We start from the raw sequence: 23,983 nt of genomic DNA on the forward strand, positions 1-23,983 counted from the left end.
AGTAGTGAGTACTAAGCTGCGGATTCTAGCCCCTTATAATAAACACTGTGCACTACAATAAATAAATAAATAAAAAAACACTGTACATACTGTAATTCACATTATATTTTGTTCTTTGTCAGAAAGATTGAAGAATATCTATCATCCATCTTTTAAAAATGCATCAAATCAGTACACTCATCACCATTTAAATCATATTGTTTGAAAAAAAAAAGCATTTAAAATTAGGCGAAAGGCCACTGAGCCTGAACATGCTATTGTTGCACATAAAATATCAATGTTCATAACTGTGCAAAGAATTTTTTGTGCAAAAACCTTTAGAAACTCATATGATAGTTCAGCATCACACACCATGAGATGGGTTAAATAGAGAGATTAAAAAATACCCAATTTCTCTCCAAAACGGTACCATTTTTAGTTTTTTGATAAATGAGAATCACTAATATTATCAAATTACCTCACCTAATGCACTGAAAAAGGCTAAGATAGGCTAACACTAATTACACTGTAATTCCATGCTATTATATGTTACAATTTAAACGTAAATGCACATTGTTCTAGAAGGGTGGCATCATCCCTTATATTTTACATGGCTACATTTACTCACATTGTAATGCTGATAATATAATTTGTAAGGAAAATTGTGCATTAAATAGGGAAGTTATATCCGGGAAACTTTTACAAAAGAAACACACACACACACACACACACAAATGCATGTCTCTATGTAGTCTCGGCGAAGCTGTTTTATCAGCAGCATCCACACACAAAAAAAAAACGTTGACCATGAAAAATGTTTTTGCGCAAGTGCACTTGCCAAATGAAGACGGATTGTATGAAATGGATCAATAAAAAAAAAAACACGTTGTTTATTAACGAGCTGTAGTCACGCACTGACAAAAATGCAGTTCAAGTTTACGCCATGGTTCATAAGGTGCACTGATACTGAATCTGGCTGCATGACGAGCGCGAGACGCGGCAGTGCACAGATCGTGACGCGCGTCTCTATAATGTGATTGTGAAGTAGCCTAAATGGGAGCAGAATTCACCGCATTATTAACTCATCACGCAATACCCCCAACCTCACACCAAATGTCAGGCCCTGTAGATAGCCCAGCCTATATAAATATAATATTAAGCAGAAATGTGAAATGTGAAATGTACCTTAGCATATAGAGGAAGACACTGATATCTGGATTGAATTGATGCTTGAAGAATGCACTTCCACAGTCACGAGTAACAGCAGGAATAGGCGGTTAAAGTTTTCTATTCTTAATTTGATTTGATGACAGTCACGAGACCGATTACTCGATCCAATCACGTTGATGGATAAAAATAAAATTAAAACAAGTATGTAACGAGTAACGACCACAAACAGAAGGAAATAGCCGAGTAAAAGTACCGATACATCACTTAAAATGTAATCAAGTAAAAGTAAAATTACACAATTTTTATACTACTCAAAAAAGTAAAATTTCTGAAAAAACTACTTAATTACAATACCGTGAGTATTTGTAATTCGTTACTTCACACCCCTGCGAGTAATCAATGATGCAACTTCCACTCCTTTCCTTCTCTAGAGACTGTTATAGCAAGATTAAAGATGCCCCTGTCTCACTAGATGATAAGACTGATGTCATGGTTCAATAAAAGCACAGCATATGTGAAATGTTCTTGTCGAATTGTCTTTGAAGTCTTCTCTGTTTACTTAAGTCTCTGTTATCTATGTCGGTCTTATCACACGTGAGCCACTTTTTCCAGATATATGGCGGTGCAGCTAAGCGTTTTCACAGGCTCCTCAAATGTCTGTAAAGATGCTGGGCAAACAAAGTAGATTTTAGTTTTTGTCATGTTCAGCCAGGGAGTGTGTGAAGTCTTGTGAAGAAAATGTTGTTCAGATGGGAAACCACAAAGGGAAATCTTTAATAAAGGATGTGGGAGGGAGTGTGACTGTGAGAAAGGTCGATGGAGACAAAAGGCTAATTTACGTTCACTAATCCTGCGTAATCATTCTGTTTTACAACATCTTCTATTCAATTTCCATGTAAAAAGCCTTTATTTGCAATTGTCTACCACTTTCTCACCTAACACAGGATAAAAGGTTCATTAGGATTTTTTACTCAACTCCAAAGAACTCTTTATGCAGAAAAAATAATAATAATAATTATACATAGAAATAATGTGTTATGCACATGACTGTTTAAATGTATTCTAGTGATCAAATATCTGCTGATATTAACTATTTAATTCATACATCCATGAAATATTCTGTCACTGAAACAACAACAAAACGTTTTAATAAAATGTTATTATCCCATGTTTGGTACCCCTGAAAGGTTGTATATGCAATCTTTGATGAAGATGAGAGCCCACAGGTTCTATGAAATGTCTTTGATAATAAAGTAAACTCTACAGAAGGTGTAACAGTGAGCGTAAAACAACAGCAAACACAAATAACGACAGACACCGGAGAGTAAACAAGGAGGAACTTAAAGGGATAGTTCACCCAAAAATGAAAATTCTTTCAGTAATTAATCACCCTCATGCTGGTCCAACCCCGTAAGACTTTCGTTCATCTTCGGAACACAAATTAAGATATTTTTGATGAAATCTGAGAGCTGGATCACTCCTCCATGGCTTCTATGGGATTGAAACTTGCAAACCCAGAAAGTTAGTAAAGACATCATGAAAATAGTCCAAGTGTCTACAGTGGCTCAACCATAAGTTTATCAAGCGACGAGAATACTTTTTGCACGCAAAAAACAACAAAAATAACGACTTTATTCAACTATTCATTTTCGTCTGTGTGGACCTGAACGAATACGAGAATGAATAGTTAAATAAAGTCGTTATTTTTGTTGTTTTTTTGTGCGCAAAAAGTATTCTCTTTCTTGATAAACCTGTGGTTGAGCCACTGTAGTCACTTGGACTATTTTAGCAATGTCTTTAATAACTTTTCTGGGCCGGCAAGTTTCGATCCCATGGAGGATCCTATGGAGGAGTGATCCAGCTCTCAGATTTCATCAAAAATATCTTAATTTGTGTTGCGAAGATGAACGAAAGTCTTACGGGGTTGGAACAACATGAGGGTGGTTAATTACTGACAGAAATTTCATTTTTGGGTGAACTATCCATTTAAATACATAATGGTGATGAACTAAATGATGAACAGGTATGATGATTGAGTTAGTGTCTATGGAAACAGATGAGTGGCAAGAAACTAAGACAAAGGAACACATATTGACTAATGAATACTGTGGAATAACAAATTTATTAAATGTTTAAATGAGAATACTGATTTTAGCATGTGAGGCATAGATGATGATATTTCAAAGAAGATTAAGTCAAGCAACCCAGGTGTCGGACATTAACCTTTGTATCCGGAACAGTGTCATGGTTCCAAGTTAAGCTATGATCATGTGAAGGTATGGGTGATACTGTCAGGCTGATTGGATCATTTGAATGATAGTGTTATGCTGATTCTTGATTGAATCAAATCATCCCTCTGGTTTGTTTTGAGTTGTCTCCACCTCCAAAAGTCCCTCCTCCTTGTAAATGTATAAAAACTATACTGTATAGAACTCAGTTAGATTGTTGGACTGCAGCCACGCTCAATAAAGAAGAGCTTCTGTTTGAACGCGATCCCAACATCTCCTAGTCTTCGATTCTGAGTTTCCAACAATACAAACTAAAAGTCCATGCAAATGAAACTAAGAACAAAAACAACTGAATACATGTAACACTTTGTCTTATCCAACAAATATTTTTTAGCATCCAAAAATCTGATGGATTTTATTTTTATGTTTTTCATTTAAACCTTGAAACAAAGAAAGATTTAGAAAAAAATGCAAACAAAAAGAAAATTTGTTAGAAAATTAGTATGAAGTATTTCAGATTCTACACTATTTCTAGGTCACTAATCATATAAGTAAATTAGTGACATTGATCATGCATGTGACTCTTTGTACAGATGCACAAGATGTTGAAATCACCTCAGATCTTGCTAGATAATGATCACTTTTGGGGGTAATGCATTACAAGTATTGTGAGTTACGTAATAGGAATACTTTTTTCAAGTAATTCAACTAGTAAAGTAAACTTTTTACTTTTAAATTTACAACAAAATATCTGAGTTACTTTTTCAAATAAGTAATGCAAGTTACTTTGTTTTGACACTTGACTGACACATTGTTGAGAGAAATTGGTGCAGATGCTTAGTTAGGTTAACTTAGGTTATTACTTCTAGACTAAATGTAAGCATGCATTTACTCATCTCACGTTGCCCAAAAACAGTTGCAGTAGGCTAAATAAATAAAAACTGTGAAATGCAAACTCAGAATATTATGTAAACCTGTAATAATTAAATATGTTAAAGGGACATTTCACCCATTTGCATCAAGCTTTGTATCGTTAGAAACCCAGTAATATTTTTGAATGGTCGTGCATTATTCCCTCATTTTCCCCTGAGACGGGAGAAATACAGATTTCAGTGTTGCAGTTCCTGTTTATTGTAAGCTCGCGCTCGATCGGCCCAAAACCGGCATCCGACCAGCGTGAAAGGTCTTTACGTGTTACTGTCCTTTTCTCGAGGCAAAGTATTTTTTGATTAAATGCAATACATTTGAATATGTATTCTCTCGTTATTTCATCTGACTCCATAAATGAAAAGGTTTTAATGATATCTTTGGATCATTAATTGTGAGCGAATGTTTGACTATTCCTTTTAACTCTTTAATGAAAATAATGTCAAAGTCAGTTAGAATAATCAAATGTAACAATTTATGTCAGGTAAATGTATCGTGCCAATTTCATGATCAATTCAAAGATAATTGATACAAAACATCAAATGCTCTGGAATAAAGAGAAGAGATGCAACCCAACTGAAAACATCTTTTAACAATGGAAATTTGCATTCAGAGGTTACACCTTTGGGTGTAGGGAGACCATTTGTCTAGAGGCCAACCCCTCCTTGTGTGCCAGTTATCCATAAACTCTTAAAAACTTTATTACCTTTTGTTTTACTTATTTGGAAAAGAGACATTTGTTCCAGTCGCACTGAGACTTTACCAAACACTTTTTTTACATTTACATGTGGTCTCTTCCCACGGGTGAAATGCTCCTTTAAATAATACAAATAGGCTATACTTTAATCTCACTGTATTAACCAATAACTTTGCTGCTGACCTTCGATGATCCAGTTCAACCCAACCATACCAAAAGGCAAAAATGAAGTTCAGATAAACATCACATTTGTTTTTCTTTTCTTTTTTTATTCTTCTGTGTATCTTCAGTCCAGCAATCCAGAATGGCAGCACAGTTGAAAGGTTTGTTTGAGCTGCACCCTATACAGTACAGACATGAATTTGCATCTCTTTCAGACTGAGGCTTAATACTGGCCCACACTAAAAGATTTTTAAAATCTTATCAGATTTTCAAAATGTGAGAGACCACAAACATGACGACAAAAAAATAATAGATTTAACAGTTCTCAACTCCAGTCCTCGGGACCCGTTGCTCTGCACATTTTGTATGTCTCTCTTATCTGACACACTCAGTTCAGTTCATGGAGTCTCTCTTAACGAGCTGATGATCTGATTCAGGTGTGTTAAATAAGGGAGACATACAAAATGTGCAGAGCAGCGGGTCCCGAGGACTGGAGTTGAGAACCACTGGTCTAGACTCTAGCGTATGCCTACCTGCGTATACGCTTCTTTGATGCCTTAAATACGGGATGGGACCGTATTATACAGAACGGTTGGCAATGTTTGTCCTCTGGGTTTCCCCAACACAACAGAATTTCAAATCGGAAATATTCAACATGGCGGAAATTTACGATTTGAGATTGGTGCGACCCCGTTCTTACGAGCAGATTCAGTCACTCTTAACACACCTCAAACTACAGGGAAATCTGCTAAAATAATCTGTAGAACCATCAAGATAATCAGGACTTTACATAGTAAGATTGTCAGAAGGGGAGAATTGGGCACAAAATCATCCCGAATTATCTTGTAGTGTGTGGGTGCCTTCATTCATTTCACTTTTAGGGCCCTATCTTGCACCCAGCGCAATTGACTTTGTACACCGACGCATGTATCATTCCTATTTTGCACCCGCGCAAAGCTCGTTTTTCCCTCCACAGAAGCACGTCGCTAAACTAGGGAATGAACTTGCGCTCCCTGGGCGGTTCAGCGCAAAATAGGAGGCATGTTCAGGCGCAAACGTTCCTTCATGCTATTTTGCAGGTTTAGAAAACAGTTGCGCCACTAACCAGGAAAAAATAGTTTAAAGTCAGTGGCGCGTTGCGCATGTTATTCATATGCTATTTTAAGGGCGCATGCTTGGCCATAATCAATGTAGCGTGTGCACAATGCGCATACACTTTGATTCTCTCATCTACACAGAAGCAGCAGTTTTCATTTTTGCAAATCATACATTATTACGATAGATAGATAGATAGATAGATAGATAGATAGATAGATAGATAGATAGATAGACAATTTATTATAAAAGCATACATCTAGCTTACACATTTACCCAGATTATCATACGCCTTTTTAACCGAAGTTAATGTGGGTGGGTTTCTCCATCCCCAACGTCCCTGACGAGAGCGTTGCTCTCCTTGGCTGTGAACAGCTCCTGGTGCGCGCCTGGCAAATCCGCCGTTATAATAGGAATCCGCTTTAGAACAAGCGCGCCTGCTCTTAAAGGGAATGTGAGATGACGCTCTGATTGGTTTATTTCACGTTACGCCCAAACCACACCTATGAATAATGAAGCTACTTCAGACCAACCCATTTTAGATTTGCGCCTGGCGCAAGAGTCATTTATCCCGCCGGGAAAATAGCAACAGCGCCAAGACCCGCCCACAAAGTTACTTGCGCTTTGCGCTTTGACACTTGCGTTTCAGATCGTTAAAATAGGGCCCTTAGTGTGAAAGGGCCTTCACGTTTGCCAAAAATATAACTTTTGTTTTTTTAAAAACAAACAAGGAAGCCCAGCCAAGGTGAGAGCAAGTAACCCAAAAGTAATATAACACATTACTTTCCATAAAAAAGTAACTTCTTATGTTATATGGTAATGCAACTTTTAAAAGTAACTTTTTGACAAATCAGTGGAGTTTGAAATGTGCGTCTTTGCATTGACTACTCGTGCAAATAATTAAATTCGCGTTTGGTGTGAACACGGCATTAGACGTGGACTAAACAAGGGGGCGTGGTAACTGGAAACAAGGAGGCGGGACACGAGGAGCACATGGCAAACACAATCCAAGACAGAGCCATGTGCTGAAACACATGACAAACATAGAAACATGAAACAAAATACAACACAAACAAGGCTGCCAGGGCAGAACCCTGACAAAGATCTTGTGGAAATATATTTGTAGGTGATTTGTTATGTCTTTCAAGGGAGTTATTCATTGACACTGTAACCTTTAGCTGCATTATATGGTAATATAGTTTGTAAATACCTGAAACAATATGAACACTTATTTATAGCCTATATGTACACTGTATGTACACATTAAAGATTGATACATCTTACTGTACTCTAATTGTGGGTACCAACTCAATACAGTAATTTTTTCCAGATAAATATTTATTTTTTATATTTTCTTCAGCTTTAACAATGACAATATAAAAGCCAGTAACATTCATTCTGTAGTAATGTCTTGTAATGTAATGTAGTCAGACATGACGGTAATTATTGTATATGATTTTTGTTTATTTTTGTTTATCTAAAGGACAGCATCACAGATGCTTTCTATAACATTTATTTACCTTTTGAACATATTTAGTTAAAGAATTGTGAACAGAATATTTGTTGGGTTTTCATCTATTCATGTGGAGTTCAAGAAGCTGTGGAATGATATTTTGTTAGATGACAGCATCTGTAGAAGCTTTGGATAAAAGCATGGACTAATTCATGAATGTGTTTGCTGACAGATAAGAGTGATTATGTGGAGGGCCAAGTGTTCAGCCTCATTTGAAGGCCCTTGAGGAACAGCCTTGACAGGCTAAGAGATTGTTGTGGCCTTAGATGGACAGCCAGTTGTTGTTTTTAACATGAGAGACGGGTGAGCAGGGCTTGAGCTGTGGGCTTTAGTGCCGTCACTTAAAGTGGAACTTCTTTCTATAGCCTAATAAAAAGAGTATCAGATGTTTGAGATCTATTCAGCCACACATGAAATAGAGAATCAGAAACTATTCCGACCAAGAAGCCAGAGGTAACTGTGTTAAGGGGGAAAAATCATTGAGGAGGTTAATTCATAATTTACTACTATAACTCATTGGCATGCATGAGGCTGTACTGGAGAGCTCTGGATCTTGTATTCTTGTCTGTACTAGGCTGATTTCCAGCTTGTTGTTATTCACTGGATGAATTGCTCATTAAAGGTCCCGTATTATGCCCCTTTTCACAAGATGTAAAATAAGTCTCTGATGTCCCCAGAGTGTGTATGTGAAGTTTCAGCTCAAAATACCCAACAGATCATTTTTTACAGCATGTTTAAATTGTTATTTTTTGGGGCTCAGAAAAACAAGCTATTTTAGTGTGTGCCCTTTAAATGCAAATAAGCTGCTGCTGCACGACACAGGGGGCGGAGCTTCATGAGCTCGCGCTCAGTCTCTCAGGACAATTTCATCTCAAGGAATGATGATAATATCAGAAACTCTCAGTAACGGTGTGCATTTCGAGTCGAACAATAATGCCTACAGAGTCAGAGTGCTGTATAGAGATGGAACAGGTATAGTTTAGTAGTTTAATTACGGTTATTATAACGTATTTGTCATCTGCTTGTATGTATCCATTATTTATTAATAGCCTACAAGTCTGCTGTTTCGGACCAGGTCCGAATGATGATCAAACATATACTGATGAGTTTAATAAAGTTTATTGTACATCACAAAAAAGATGAAGCGTCAGTTTTACTTCAGAAAATCACCGTAAGAGCTGAGTAAACACAGTAAGTTATAAGAAGTGCGCAAGTACATAAACGAATTTCGGTAGAGTTGAGGGAGCATTCCTGTGGGCGGAGGTTAGTCAAAAAACTGTTCTACTGACGTCATTAAAGAAGGAAGTAGAGGGATGTAGTCCAAACGGGCCGTTCGATGTAGGCGACTTCTGTTAAATAAAATATCTCGCTTGGCATTGAACTTTGAGCTTTATAATTTTACAGATATTATTTATACTCTAACAACAACATTACACACTAACTAAAGTTTGAAACATGGGATCACAAAGAACGGGACCTTTAATAAGTATATTTTTCTCTTCAATGATAAACTGGAAGTGGGTTGACTATAGTGCATTGACATTTACATTTGAAATCTAAGACGGATGTTTTTCATTAATTGACTGTATCTGTCCAAAAGGAAATTACAAAGGATGTCTGGGAAATACAAATACAAAATTGCATGACACACTAGTCATGAATAAAACTAAGGCAGGGGGGTCAAATTTCTGGTAAAAGCTTCATTTGTATTGGCCTCAAGGGCGTGTTTGACAATGTTAAAGCTGCCGTCGGCAAATTCTTTTTGATCATATTCAGTGAAATTGACACTATAATCCGACAGAACAACAAAAATAAGGTGGTTTTAGAAAAAAAACCCAAGATCATCGGGTACAATCAGCGCTGGGGTGTGTGAGATCTGACTGTCAATCACAGGTCGTGCACACGCCACAGATCCCCCCTCCCTCGCGCATGTTACAATATCACATGCACACAACACGCCGGAAGTTCGCCTGAGGATTAATACGAAGCGTGATGGCGGAGAGAAAATCTACTAACAAGCTTCCAATTCCTCGGTTATTGCTTTCTATGGGTAGATTAGCCAGGGAAGCCTACCTCCGAGTCCATGGTGTTGATCAATGCTGAAGAGACGGACGTGTTCACAGAAAATCTGGTGCACAGGCACTGACGAGCACGACCTCTATGGGAGGGTGCTCGCTGGTAGTGGGGGAGGGGCATGAGAGTTGTAAACATTCAAAATTTTGCTAAGTCGACCAAATCTGCCAGACTTGCCGACTGCAGCTTTAACTGCATCTACTAATTTGAGGGCACAGTGGCCCCTAAAGCCATTTGTTGTGGTAGAATCCATTGCCTGCTCTATTTAACCTTTGTTTTCAAAACCTAAGATGCATCAAGAATGTGTTCATATTTAATTTAATTTGCTCTGTTATCTCATATACTGTTACAAGGCTGTCTGGTGTAAAAGAAAGGCTTGTGATTATCCGCTAAAAGTTTTATCTTTAGTGTACACTGGGCTTAAAAATCAACAGGCATAGACTAAAAAATCACAATCAGACACTTTAAATTGATTAGTTCATGTAATATTTTAAATTACCCAATGCAATTTTCCCTCTTTTCTCCAATAGTTCCCTGCTACTCACTGTCAACAGAACCAACTATCCAACCATCAACACCAGATCCCGACACTCCACCCACTCGATCATTATCACCTGAATTCTGATCACCTGCACTTCATCATCACACACCCTTTATATTTCACCGATCCCTTCCCTTCAGTGTCTAGTCTCGTCTATGTCAAGCGCCACAGACTGCTCACCTCGAGTTATCTTCATTTTGGTCAACTTACCTGAAGTCCCGTTCTTCCCGTCATTGCCGATCTTCATAGCTCTGGTTCTACTCATCCTCTTTAGCCTGCAAAGATATCATTCCATTCAGCTTAGTCTTCACCATATCAACGATCAGTTATCATCGCATCTGCATTACTTCCCTGCATTGCTTTCCATCTGCACTATAATAAACTTGTTATATTCACCTAAACGTTGTCTGTCCTCTTCTGATTGTGACAGAAGACCAGACCACCAAACATGCAGAGCACGAGCACAGGCACCTCAGATCCCATTGCTGAACTAGTTTTATGCTGTACGTCAATCACTCCTTCCGTCATCAACCACTTCTTCACCTGCTGCCTCTGCCAGTCCCATGGCCCAACCAGCGACATACAACGGCGAGGCGGAGGATTGCAGCAGGTTAATATTGCAATGTAATCTCCATTTCGAAATGCAGCCTCATCTCTTTTCCACAGATCGAGCATGCGTCGCCTTTATGATCTCTCTCCTCTCCGGACGCGCTCTTCAGTGGGCTTTATCATTATGGCAAGCTAACACTCCAGTCACAAACTCATTGTCTGCCTTCCTACTTCACTTCAAAGAAGTCTTTGCCAAACCACATCCGCTCATTCAGGAAATCATTCTGTTAGTTCCTACTCATTGCAATTCTGTACTCTTGCAGCTGCAAGCGGATGGAACAAAACTGCCCTCCTCACTGCCTATCGTCAAGATCTTAATACTGATATTCGTCAACTGATGGTGATCCACGATGATTGAATGAGAATTTCATCCAAAAGACCATTCGAGACTCCCAAAGCCTCTCAGCTTGCTCACTGTGTCAACCCGCTCTGCATCCTTCGCCTCTGGTACCATCTGTCGCCCTTCCAACACCAGAATCGATGCAGGTAGACTCATACCATCTCACTCATGCGGAGTGTCAAAGATTGTATAACCATCTTTGTCTGTACTGTGGGGGAGAAGGACATATCATTTCCAACTGCCCCATTCGACCCCCACGCCCAGCGGTGAGTACCATCCAACTTCCACTTAAGATTGCTTCTCTAACCCGTACCACAGTATACATTATAACTTCTTGCTCCACTGTTCCAGCACAAGCTCTCATCGACTCTGGCTCAGCGAGCAACTTCATCTCTCATCACCTCCTTCAGAGGCTCAATGTCAAGAGGAAACGCTGTGCCCAGAACCTAGAAATCCATACCATCCTGGGAAAGCCGCTGGGTCGTCACTTCTCCCCCACCATGACGCTCCGCATCTGCTGCCTGCATTCGGAGAAGATCTCGTTCTTGGTGTTGGAAGGACCCACCGCTGACATCATCCTGGGACGCCCGTGGATGCTCCAACATGAACCCCGGATCAACTGGAACACCGGTGATATCCTCCAGTGGGGTGAATCCTGCCACCACGGACGTCTGGCTCCCATCACCAAGATTCCTCATCCTCCTCCTCGTATCAGCTCTGATGTCTCATCTACTTTCATCTCCCTTAACTCCACCACCATTGAGAGTCCTGAGATTGACAACAAGGTGGAGATTCCTCCAGAATACCAGGTGTTCCAGGATGTGTTCAGCAAGCGTTTGGCAACCCAATTACCACCACATCGGCCATGGGACTGTGCCATCGACCTGCTACCTGGGGTGATTCTACCAAGGGTCGAGTCTACCCTTTGTCCATCCCGGAGTAGAAGGCCATGGAGGAATACATCCAAGAGGCACTCCGACAGGAATTCATTCGACCTTCGACATTCCCTGCCGCTTCCAGCTTCTTCTTTGTGGCTAAGATGGATGGAGGCTTGCAGCCGTGCATTGACTACCGGATTCTCAACTCCCAAACCATCAAGTACAGCTATCCTCTTCCTCTGGTCCCAGCAGCCTTGGAACAGCTGCGTGGAGCTCGCATCTTCTCCAAGCTGGACCTGCGGAGCGCCTACAATCTTATCTGTATCCGCAAGGGTGAGGAATGGAAGACGGCCTTCGTGACCCTCTCCGGGCATTATGAGTGACAGGTCATGCCCTACGGCCTGTCCAATTCACCTTCAGTCTTCCAGGGCTACATGAACAAGGTATTCCGAGATTTTCTTCAAAGGTTTGTCATCGTCTATATCAACGACATCCTGATATACTCCCGTAACCTAGCAGAACACCGCCAACACGTGATGCAGGTCCTCCATCGTCTAAGAGAACACCATCTCTACCGAAAGCTGGAGAAGTGCGAGTTCCACACATCCTCAGTCCAGTTCCTCGGATACATCATAGGCCAACGAGGCATCGAGATGGACCAGAGGAAGGTGGAAGCAAACTGAACCTGGCCTCAAACCGTTACAGTCAAAGAACTCCAAAGATTCCTCGGATTTGCCAACTTCTAACGCCGATTCATTGTCAACTACAGTCTTCTCAGTTCTCCCCTCACTTCACTCCTCAAGAACCGGCCCAAGTCTCTTTCCTGGAACCCTACAGCCACCAACACATTCTTGGCCCTCAAAGAAGCCTTCGTCACCGCTCCCATCCTACTCCATCCCAATCCTGAGTTGCCATTTGTCGTCGAGGTAGACGCCTCCACCACAGGAGTGGGAGCGGTGCTCTCACAGCGGCAGGGTGATCCTCAACGACTTCATCCATGTGCCTTCTACTCCAAGAAGCTGTCCCCGGCAGAGCAGAATTATGACATCGGCAACCGAGAGCTCCTCGCCATCAAGCTCGCTCTAGAGGAATGGAGACATTGGCTGGAGGGAGCAAACCACAAATTTGACGTCACCACTGACCACAGAAACCTTGAATATCTCCGAGAAGCCCGCCGCCTCAACCCTCGTCAGGTCAGATGGGCCCTATTCACAAGATTCAACTTCCTTGTCACCTACTGACCCGGACGCAAGAATTGCAAAGCAGACACTCTATCTCGTCTTCACCATCCCGATCCAGACTCCACGGCTCCAGAACCTATCCTCCCTCCAGCCAAGATCATCAGACCCATCCTCTGGTCCCTCGATGATGAAATCCAGATCTCATACCTCTGGACTCATACCTCTCCGGGCTCTGGACACCCAGGTAGCCAGCGAACCCTGTTGCTCCTCAGTCAACGCTACTGGTGGCCCTCTATGACCCAAGATATCTCCCGATACATCAAGGGGTGCTCAGTCTGTGCCATCACCAACACTCCCCGTCGTCTACCTGCCGTCTACCTGCTGGAAAACTAGTTCCTTTACCCATTCCTCATCGTCTCTGGTCACATCTAGGAGTCGATTTCATGACCGATCTCCCTCCTTCAGACTCCAACACCTGCATCTTTGTCATCGTTGACCGTTTTTCCAAAGCTTGCAAACTAATCCCCCTCAAAGGCCTGCCCACAGCCTTCGAAGCAGCTGCAGCGCTGTTCCAGCATGTCTTCAGTCACTTTGGCCTCCCCGAAGACATAGTATCCGACCGTGGTCCCCAGTTTATCTCCCATGTCTGGCAAGCCTTCAAGCTCCAAGGAGTATCCATCAGTTTATCCTCCAGTTATCACCCTCAGACCAACGGCCGGACTGAGCGCAAGATCCAAGAGATCGGGAGGTACTTGAGGTCCTTCTGCCACCAGAACCAGAACAGCTGGAGCCGGTTCCTTCCCTGGGCGGAGTACGCCCAGAACTCCCTTCGCCAGTCCACCACTGGGCTTACTATGTTCCAGTGTATCCTAGGATACCAACCACCCATATTTCCCTGGTCCAGCGAACCATCGGTGGTTCCGAATGTAAATCACTGGTTCGAGCAGAGTGAGAGGGTGTGGGTCTCAGCCCATGTACATCTCCAGCAGGCAGTGCGAAGACACCAAACCCAAGCCAATGTCCGAAGATCCGAGACTCCTCTATACCAGCCCGGACATAAGGTTTGGTTGTCTACCCGGGACATCCATCTTCACCTGCCCTGTCGCAAGCTGAGTCCCCGCTATATAGGTCCATTCACCATACAGAGGTAGCTCAACAACATCACCTACCATCTCAACCTCCCTGCACAGTACAGAATATCTCCATCTTTTCACGTCTCCCTACTTAAACCGTACACTTAACCATTGTTCTCTCCCCACACAGGAACTGGTGTTGAAGTACCTCCTCCTCCAGAAGTCGCTGACGAGGAGCTCCTCTACCGGGTCCGATCCATCATCAACTCGCGACGATGGGGCAACCGACTCGAGTACCTAGTTGACTGGGAAGGGTACGGTCCAGAGGAACGCTCCTGGGTAACTCGAGACGGTATACTAGACCCTTCTCTCTTAACCCAGTTTCACCAGGATCATCCTGCTCATCCTGCCTCCAGAGGTCGAGGTCGTCCCCGTCATCACAGTTTCCGGCCGTCAGGAGCTGGCTGTGGAGGAGGGGGTACTGTCACGGAGTCAACGGAACAAACTATCCAACCATCAACACCAGATCACGACACTCCACCCACTCAGTCATTATCACCTGAATTCTGATCACCTGCACCTCATCATCTCACACCCTTTATATTTCACCGATCCCTTCAGTCTGGTCTCGTCTATGACAAGCGCCACAGACTGCTCACCCAAGTTATCTTCATTTTGGTCTACTTACCTGAAGTCCCGTTCTTCGCGTCATTGCCGATCTTCATAGCCCTGGTTCTACTCATCCTCTTCAGCCTGCAAAGACATTCATCATTCTGTTCAGCTAAGTCTTCACCATATCAACGATCAGTTACCATCGCATCTGCATTCCTTCCCTGCATTGCTTTCCCTTTGCACTATAATAAACTTGTTATATTCACCTAAACTTTGTCTGTCCTCTTCTGATTGTGACACTCACTACTATATCTGCCTAATAAAATGACAAAAATGACAAAAAAAGGACCTGAACTATGAACCATAACCTGATAAATAAAAATGTATCTTTAAAAATGGAAATAAATAAAAACAATTATTTTTATTTTGATATTTATTATTTTATGTTGCAAACATTGAACATGATTAATTATTACTTATTACTGATTGCAACTACTGATGATTTTAATTAAGTGAAGTCCATGACAAAGGAGATAGAGAACAAAAACATTATTTATTTAATCCACAAACTAAAACACAGGAGAATAATGAACACAATTTAACTCGATATCGGACACTGAACAGAAAGAACTCAAGGCTTAAAAACACAGGGAACGTAATCAAGGAGAACAGAAACAGGTGTGTGGAAACTAATTAACACCCAGGGAAATTAACTAGGAACTCAGGCAAACAGGAACAGAGCAAACAAAGTGAAAACGAAACCAAAACAGAATATACAAGCTAATTCAATTAGATTTCTTCAGCATTTTTAACTTTGGCGAGTGTTAAAGGATTATTTCACTTCAGAATTAAAATTTCCTGATAATTTACTCATCCCCATGTCATCCAAGATATTCATGACTTTAAGGAAATTAAGGTTTTTGAGGAATAAATTCCAGGATTTTTCTCCATATAGTGGACTGCCGGTTAAAAAGTAAATATATGACTTCCGGTTTCGACATGAGAGAGTAGTACACACTTCACGACGACTCTGTATTTTTTTATATAACTTCGTCAGAACATCTCTTTAGTATACAATACAATACAATCTTTATTTATAGAGCACAATTTAAAAACAACCGAGGTTGACCAGTGCTTTACAACACTATAAATACTACAAATAAATACACAGTAAGAAAGACGCAAATTTATAAAACATAATAACATACAAGCTGTAAACACAGGCGAGGTTCATAAGGCCAGAAACACAGAGCAATAGTTCAAGGGATGTTAAACGCCAAGGAAAACAGATTTTAAGAGTGGACTCTTAGTTTTAAGAGTGGAGAACAGTTTTAAGAGTGGACTTAAAAACAGACAAGGTTGGGGCAGTTCTGATGTAAAGCGGGAGATCGTTCCATAACTTTGGACCAACAACAGAAAAGGCACGGTCACCTCTGGTTTTTAGTCTTGTCCTAGGCACTTGCAACAAATTAAAATTAGTAGATCTGAGTGATCTTGATGGAATGTAAGGCTGTAACAAATCAGTTAAGTACTGTGGGGCCATACTGTGTAAAGATTTAAAAACAAACATTAAGATTTTGTAATCGATTCTATACTTAACTGGCAACCAATGAAGTGAAATTAAAACCGGCGTAATATTCTCGTATTTGCGCTTTCCTGGCTGCTGCATTTTGGACTAACAGCAAGCGAGAAACACAAAACTGAGAAACACCGACATACAAAGAGTTGCAGTAGTCAAGTCGAGATGTTACAAATGCGTGCATAGCTATTTCAAGCTTCTTTAGAGATAGAAATGGCTTTACTTTTGAAAGAAGACGAATATGGTAAAAACAAGACTTAACCACATAAGACTTATCTGCTTATCAAATTTGAGGTTATTGTCAAACAAAACACCCAAATTTCGGACACATGAGGTACTGTACGGTGACAGAGATGTACTTTCGAAATCGTATACACATTGTTCAGTAGGACCAAACACAATGAATTCAGTTTTACTCTCATTGAGGCTCAAAAAGTTTGTTGCCAGCCAAAGTTTTAACTCCTCCATACAATCCAGAATAGGCTTAAAGGCATTCTTATTACCACGCTTTAAAGGAATATAAATCTGAGTATCATCTGCATACAGATGGAAAGAGACCCCATATTTACTAAAGATAGACCCCAATGGAAGCAGATAAAGAGAAAACAACGCTGGACCAAGAATCGATCCCTGAGGTACACCAGATCTTAACTGTATCTCAGAAGAGAAATGGTGCCCAATATTGACCACAAGCCTCCTATCAGTAAGATACGACCTAAACCATTCTAATACTGTGCCCCGTAAACCAACGCAAGTTTCAAGACGAGAAATTAGAACATTATGGTTGACCAGATCAAAGGCAGAGCTGAGGTCTAACAAAACCAAAGCCATAAACTGGCCAGAATCCGTAGTCAACATGACATCATTTAAAACTCGTAATAGGGCTGACTCCGTGCTATGGCAAGATTTAAAACCAGACTGAAACTTTTCGTAAATAGAATTATAAGACAAATATGACTGAAGTTGGTTTAAAGCAGCTTTCTCAAGGATTTTAGATAAAAAAGGCAAATTTGAAATGGGACGGAAGTTAGACAGCAGTGTGGAGTCAAGATTTGTTTTTTTAAGATGAGGTCTCACTGTAGCTAGTTTGAAATCATGGGGAACAGTCCCAGTTTGGAGACACTTATTAATAACAGACAGCAGATCAGAGCCAACAGTGTCAATAATCTGAAACTAAGAGTCTCGCACAACGGCAAAGAGTATTTCTTCACCGATCCGGACAAAGCGGTCAAGTTTGCTGAACGTAACTTTGAAATTACAGGACCAGTCTAAGGGACGCTGTTGGACTGAGTCAAGTAAGATCATCATAATGTGACTGACGAAAACGTATTGACTGTTTACATGATGTTTATAAAACTCATGTTGTGTTATTTACATTGAGATGTTCATCCTGAACTCTTTATTACGGAGTTGTGCTGATAAGTTGTTTTTTTTTTTGTCTGTGTGTGTGTGTGTGTGGAAGTTTAAGGTTTGATACCATTTTGAAGGTATTTGTTAGGTTTTATTTGACTATCTCGGTTATATTCTTTGTCATTATATTCAATTTGTTTCGTAATTCTGTGTCGCGCCGCGAGTTCTGTAGTCGGTCAGATGAGGGGATTAATGTTTTGAGTTTTGGGGAATGGGGGGGGGGGCTGTTTAAAAGGGTGCAAGGTATGAAACAAGCAGTGATGATGACTAGCCTGATTTTCAATCACGTAAAGAATAACGACAACTCAAAGTAACAGAAGGGGTCTCAAATTTACATTGTGGAATGTAACAGGATTAAACCATCCGGTTAAGAGAAGCAAGATATTTTCACATCTAAAATCTCTCTCCTCAGATATAATCTTTCTGCAGGAAACTCACCTCAAAGTGGACTCTAAAGATAAATTAAAATCCGGATGGATAGGACAGATCTATCAATCTAATTTTTTACATAAATCTAAGGGGGTAGCTATCTTATTACGAAAGGGGGTCCCATTTAAACAAAAAGCCCTGAGTACCGATCGGGATGGCCGTTATGTTATTCTATCTGGTGAGGTTTATGGCTTCCCGATTACATTGATAAATGTATATGGTCCAAATTCTGATGAACCAGACTTTTTTAGAAAAGTATTTTCTCTTATCCCCAATATATCCCAAATAAATCTTGTTATAGGCGGGGACTTTAATTGTGTCCTTGACGCATATCTCGATAGATCATCGTTTAAAATCTCCCCGCAATCTAATTCAAGAAATGTTTTGAATGTATTCATTAATAATTCTAATTTAGTAGACATATGGAGACTTATGCATCCAACCGAAAGAGATTATACATTTCACTCGCATGTACATAACGTACTCGTATTGACTATTTCTTGGTGGACAACAACCTTATTTCTAATATCCTAAATTCTAAAATTCACGATATACTGATTTCAGACCACGCCCCAGTTTCATTTGAAGGATGAACTATGGAGGATGGACCCTCAACTTATTGAAGACCATAAGTTCATTGATGTCATGAGTTCACAACTGGAAAAAAAAAATTATAGCAACGATAAGCCAGAGACATCACCAGGACTGCTCTGGGAAACGTATATAACTTATATAGCTTATATAAGAGGTTGTGTTATATCATATCAGGGGTCCCGAAATAAACTATACAAAATGAAACTAATTGATTTAGGGAAACAAATTCATCGGTTAGACAATGAAAACGCACTAAACCCCTCACCAGATACTCATAAGAAAATTTTACAGTTAAGGTTTGAATACAATAAAATAATTTCAACTAAAATAAATAAAACTTTTCATTTCGTTAAACAGAAATACTTTGAATTTGGGGAGAAGCCCCATAAATTATTAGCCAGAAAATTGCGAAAAATAGATTGTGAAAGAACAATTCATAAAATACAGACAAATTGTGGGACATAATGTATCGCAAATAAAGAGATAAACCAATGTTTTAAGGAATTTTACTCAAAGTTATACTCTTCAGAAACTGATTTGGACCCACAAACAATGGATGAATTTTTACGTAAATGTACTCTTCCCACTCTATCTCCAGATGATCAGGCATCTCTTAATAAAGATATCTCTTTAGAGGAATTGAAGAACACCATAAACTCTTTAAAGAGCATGAAAACTCCTGGCCCCCAGACGGGTTGCCAGCCGAACTATATAAAAAATTCAGCGACATCCTTACTCCTTATTTGCTTAAAACTTATCAGCAAGCATTAACAACTGGACTACCGCCGACTTTTTCTGAAGCTATTATCACAGTAATTCCTAAAAAAGGTAAAAATCTTGAAGAAGTTGAGGGATACAGACCATCTCCATTATTAATGTTGATCAAAAAATATTATCCAAGACACTTGCTAATAGACTTAACAAACTGGTTAACACAGATCAGAATGGATTTATTCCAGGAAGAAGTACCATACATAATACTAGACGCCTGTTTAATATAATTTATCATCCCAAGGCAATCTGAGACAATTTGGTTGTAATCTCATTGGATGCCGAAAAGGCATTCGACCGAGTGGAATGGCGTTATTTGTTTGCAATCCTTGAGAAATTTAATGTGGGAGATGAGTTTATAAATTGAATTAAAATTTTGTACAGTAGTCCATCAGCACGGGTTTTAACAAATAAAACAATATCGGAGTCCTTCTATCTTCAAAGAAGAAGTCAAGTCAAGTCAAGTCAACTTTATTTATATAGCGCTTTTCACAATACAGATTGTATCAAAGCAGCTTCACAGTATTAAATAAGATAGTACATCAGTGTTTGTTTCTAGTGTAAAACGTCCACGTTTGGTAATGCTCATCAATAGTATTGTTGATTGATTAATTAAATTAAGTATCCCCAACTGAGCAAGCCAAAGGCAACAGTGGCAAGGAACTGAAAAACTCCATCAGGTGACCTAATGGAGAAAAAAAAAAACCTTGGGAGAACCCAGGCTCAGTCGGGGGCCAGTTCTCCTCTGGCGTTTATGAACTAGAGACCGGATTTAACTGTAAGATTAAAAATATTATATGAATGCCTGGCTGAAGAGATGCGTCTTTAATCTAGTTTTAAACTGGGAGAGTGAGTCTGAGCAACGAACAGTATCAGGAAGGCTATTCCAGAGTTTTGAAACTAAATGTGAAAATGATCTCCCTCCTTTGGTTGATCTGGATATCCTAGGTATGACCAAAAGCCTCGAATTTAGTGATCTTAAAGAGCGCGATGGATTATAGGGCGATAGAAGATCCGTTAAATAAACTGGAGCTAAGCCGTTTAGGGCTTTATAAGTCAGTAGCAATACCTTGTAATTAATACGGAACTTTATAGGTAACCAATGTAGTGATGAAAAATTGGTGTTATATGGTCAAATTTTCTTGATCTAGTAAGAACTCTAGCGGCGGCATTTTGGACTAACTGTAGCTTGTTTATTGAGGATGCAGGACAACCAGCTAATAAAGCATTACAGTAATCTAGTCTCGAGGTCATGAACGCATGAACTAACTTTTCTGCATCAGAAACAGATAGCATATTACGTAGCTTAGCAATGTTTCTAAGGTGGAAAAAGGCTGTTTTTGTAACATATGAAATATGATTTTCAAAAGACAGGTTGCAGTCTAGTATAACACCCAGGTCTTTTACTGTAGATGATAAAGTAACAGGACATCCTACTATGTTAAAGTTGTATTGTGAGAGGTTTTGTGGGCGGTTTTTTGAACCAATAAGTATTACCTCTGTCTTGTCTGGATTTAATAAAAGAAAATTGCGCGTCATCCAATCTTTTATATTTTTAACACACTCTGTCAATTTGGATAATTTAGCGTTTTCATCCGGCCGTGATGAAATATATATTTGAGTGTCATCAGCATAACAATGGAAACTAATTCCATGTTTCCTTATAATATTTCCAAGTGGCAGCATATATATTGAGAATAATAGAGGGCCTAACACAGATCCTTGCGGCACTCCATAGTTTACTGGAGTTATGATCGATTTTTCTCCATTTAAATAGACAAAATGGTATCGGTCAGATAGGTATGATCTGAACCAGCTTAATGCTTGTCCTTGAACACCAGTATAATTTTGTAGTCGATCTAAGAGTATTGTGTGATCTATAGTATCAAACGCAGCACTAAGATCAAGTAAAACTAGTATTGAGTATATACAGCCTTGGTCAGAAGCTAAGAGTAAATCATTTGTGATTTTAACAAGCGCAGTTTCAGTGCTATGGTGCGGCCTGAAACCAGACTGAAACTTTTCATAGATGTCATTTTCTTGTAAGAAAGAGCCTAGTTGGGCGGACACAACTTTTTCTAGTATTTTAGACATAAAAGGAAGATTTGAAATGGGTCTATAATTTGCTAGGTTATTTGGGTCTAATTGTGGTTTCTTAATGAGTGGTTTTATAACTGCCAGTTTAAATGTTCTTGGAACATGACCTAAAGATAAAGATGAGTTAATAATATTGAGGAGAGGCTCTTCCACTATAGGTAACACTTCTTTCAGTAGTTTAGTTGGTATGGGATCTAATAAACATGTTGTTGTTTTAGAGGAAGTGATAAGTTTATTTAACTCTATTTGTTCTATAGTTGTAAAGCACTGTAATTGTTCTTGCGGGGTGATAATCGAGGCTGAGTTATAAGGCGCGATTGAGGATTGAACGTTTACAATTGTGGTTCTGATGTTTTCTATTTTCTCAGTGAAAAAATTCATGAAACCATTACTACTAAACTGTAACAGAATATTTTGTTCAGGTGACGCTTGTTTATTTGTTAGTCTAGCCACGGTGTTAAATAAAAACCTAGGATTGTTTTGGTTATTTTCTATTAGTTTGCGGAAGTGCTCAGCCCTGGCTACTTTTAGGGCCTTTTTATAACGTGACGTACTGTCTTTCCAAGCGATTCTAAAAACCTCTAAATTAGTTTGTGTCCATTTACGCTCTAAATTACGGGTTTCTCTTTTTAGAACACGCGTAGTATTGTTGTACCATGGTGCTTTAATTTTCTCTCTGACCTTTTTTAGTCTAATAGGTGCAACAATATCCAATTTTCCAGAGAGAATGGTGCTCATAGTGCTGGTTAGTTCCTCTAGTTCAGGGTTCACCAATCTCGGTCCTGGAGGGCCGCTGTCCTGCAGAGTTTAGCTCCAACCCCAATTAAACACACCTGAACCAGCTAATCAAGGTCTCATTAGGCATACTAGAAACTTTCAAACAGGTGTGTTGGAGCTGGTTGGAGCTAAACTCTGCAAGACAGCGGCCCTCCAGGACCGAGATTGGTGAACCCTGCTCTAGTTCATCTGTTTGTTTGGGTTCACTGAGCAGCTGAGACAGATCCGATAAGCAATTTGAAAAATTATCTATGGTGGATGGAAGGATTGTTCTGCCTAATCGATAACGCGGCGCAGCATGATATATTACAGGGGTACGTAATATGGAAGTTACCATGTAATGGTCAGTTACATCATCACTTTGTGGAATGATATCTATATCGGTTGGATCGGTTCCATGTGATATAATTAAATCGAGTGTATGATTAAAACGATGAGTTGGTCCGGTAACGTTTTGCTTAACCCCAAAGGAGTTTAATAAATCTATAAACGCAGCCCCTAACACATCATTTTGATTATCTACGTGTATGTTAAAATCTCCAACAATTAATGCTTTATCGACATTGACCAATAGGTCTGAGAGAAAATCTGCAAATTCTATTAGGAAATCAGCGTAAGGCCCTGGCGGTCTATATACGGTAGCCAAGGCTAAAGATAATAGGGATGTTTTTCTAGCATCTAAGAGCGTAACATTTAGTACAAGTACTTCAAACGAAATAAACTTATAACCCGTTTTCTGAGTAACACCAAGAAAATCTCTATAGATTGTTGCAATACTGCCGCCACGACCAATCAGACGGGGCTCATGCTTATAGGAGTATCCTGATGGAGTAGACTCATTTAGACTGAAATAATCATTTGGTTTAAGCCAGGTTTCAGTAAGGCAAAGTACATCGATGCTATTATCTGTGACTATTTCATTTACAATAACTGCCTTAGGTGTGAGTGATCTAATGTTTAGAAGACCTAGCTTTAGAATTTTTTTTTTTTGTTTACTAATAGCAACATTTTCTGTTTTAATAACAATTAGATTTTTCCTAGATCCTGCAGTAGATTTATTATTTGATCGCACTAAACGAGGAATAGACACAATTTCTATGCAATGTTCTACACTAGTATTTATATCAGTTAATTTGGTGCAGCAGAGACTATGATTTGGACTTTTGGTTACTAGTCAAAAGGTATTTAACATTTTGGAGATGTTATCCGACAGAAGATCCGCTCCGAATCTGCTTGGGTGTAAGCCAT

Source organism: Squalius cephalus, assembly GCF_949319135.1.
Source record: "Squalius cephalus genome assembly, chromosome: 5".
NCBI classification, from domain to species: domain Eukaryota; kingdom Metazoa; phylum Chordata; class Actinopteri; order Cypriniformes; family Leuciscidae; genus Squalius; species Squalius cephalus.